This window comes from Sinocyclocheilus anshuiensis, unplaced genomic scaffold, assembly GCF_001515605.1.
Source record: "Sinocyclocheilus anshuiensis isolate Anshui unplaced genomic scaffold, SAMN03320099.WGS_v1.1 scaffold257, whole genome shotgun sequence".
Taxonomy (NCBI): domain Eukaryota; kingdom Metazoa; phylum Chordata; class Actinopteri; order Cypriniformes; family Cyprinidae; genus Sinocyclocheilus; species Sinocyclocheilus anshuiensis.
In genome coordinates, this window is record NW_015539889.1 from 711,631 (window position 1) to 713,141 (window position 1,511).

Consider the following 1,511-nt stretch of genomic DNA (forward strand, 5'->3'; position numbering starts at 1 on the left):
AAGAAAGGAGATCGTCTAGGGCCCAGAAGCCTAAACAGAACTTCATCCATGGTCTGAAGGTGACAGCGTCCACTCTCATTGCCGGTGAAGTTGAATGTAGTGATGTTGCAGAACACATAGTCCTGGTCTGATCCGTTCACAGACTCACAAAGGCAGGTCAGAGCCATTATGGCAATCGAGGGTGAAATGATTAAATGAGCCGGTCTTGAGGTAAGCGTTTGAACTGCTACCTCTCAGACTGTACCGTCAGCATGATGAAGACCTGTGTCAAACAGATTTGTACAATCTTAGTGCAGACTAGCCAATATAAAGGCTGATGCAGTGGAGGTACATTATAGTGTGTTTACAGGAACATTATCTGCTTTTTTTCTTGATTATTGTTATTTCCTCAATTCCAAACTGATTTTAATCACCCTGAACAATTAAACACAGCCTGTCTTATCCTGCCAACAAATCACCTGTAGGATTCCTTCATATTTTTTTGCTTTTTTTCATTGTGAGCTTTTCCATACATTTGATCATTAACCATTAACTTCACAAGCAACATATTTTTAAGTATTTAAATGATAGGAGTATTGTTATATACTATATATAAAAATTTCTATTTTATGCGTGAATCAGTATGCATCAGTTTTATTAAAATGTATATCCTATAGGCTATATTTCCCCACTTTTCCTCTCCTAAAACGTCAATGCTAATTCAACTGGTTTGTAAAACATGACATCTCTTTCAGCTGTCTCCAATGTACTCTTCTAGTTGTAACCAGTTTGGTCAAGGTCTACCAGGTCATATCCATCATCTAGCTTGGACTAGCTATTGACTATAAATGACCAGTTTGGTCCAGCTAGAAAAACGATTTAAAACCATCTGCCATTAGATGGGTAACACATAAGCTGCCATAACTCTAACCTTGTGTGCCATGGTTCAGATTTGCCCATAATAATAAAAAAATTAATTAACAGGTATTAATTAATTAATCAACCTGCAATTTAAACGATAATATATCATGACACTTGGTTGTCCCTCACTCTACAAACAACTCACTCTAAATGTAAATCCATGCAAACGCATATTATGTGAATACATCCTTATAACCCTTCATTAGTTTATGTGAGATCCGTCTCAAATGTTACTAATAATGATTAATATTAATGAAAAACTCATCAGTCCACATACTCATCCTTAAATTAATCAGGACGCGTATTGAGATGATTTGACTGTTGCTTTTTGACCCCCAAAAAAATGCAAATTAAGGTTCAATGTGTTTATTTATGCCTGCAAACATTTTTAAAACATTGATTACGTTACTTCACAGCAGTAGCTTATAGTATATTAAAGCATATTTGTAAAATATATATAGTTGGTATACAGCTGACTGAAGTTGAGTTTAAAAATGTACTTTATATAAATGTTACTTCAACAAATACATTGTTTAAGCCTTCAGTGTTGTTAAGTTAAGAAATGCAAAAAGACACGCACCTTTCCAGCGTCCTCAATGCACGCGCACCGC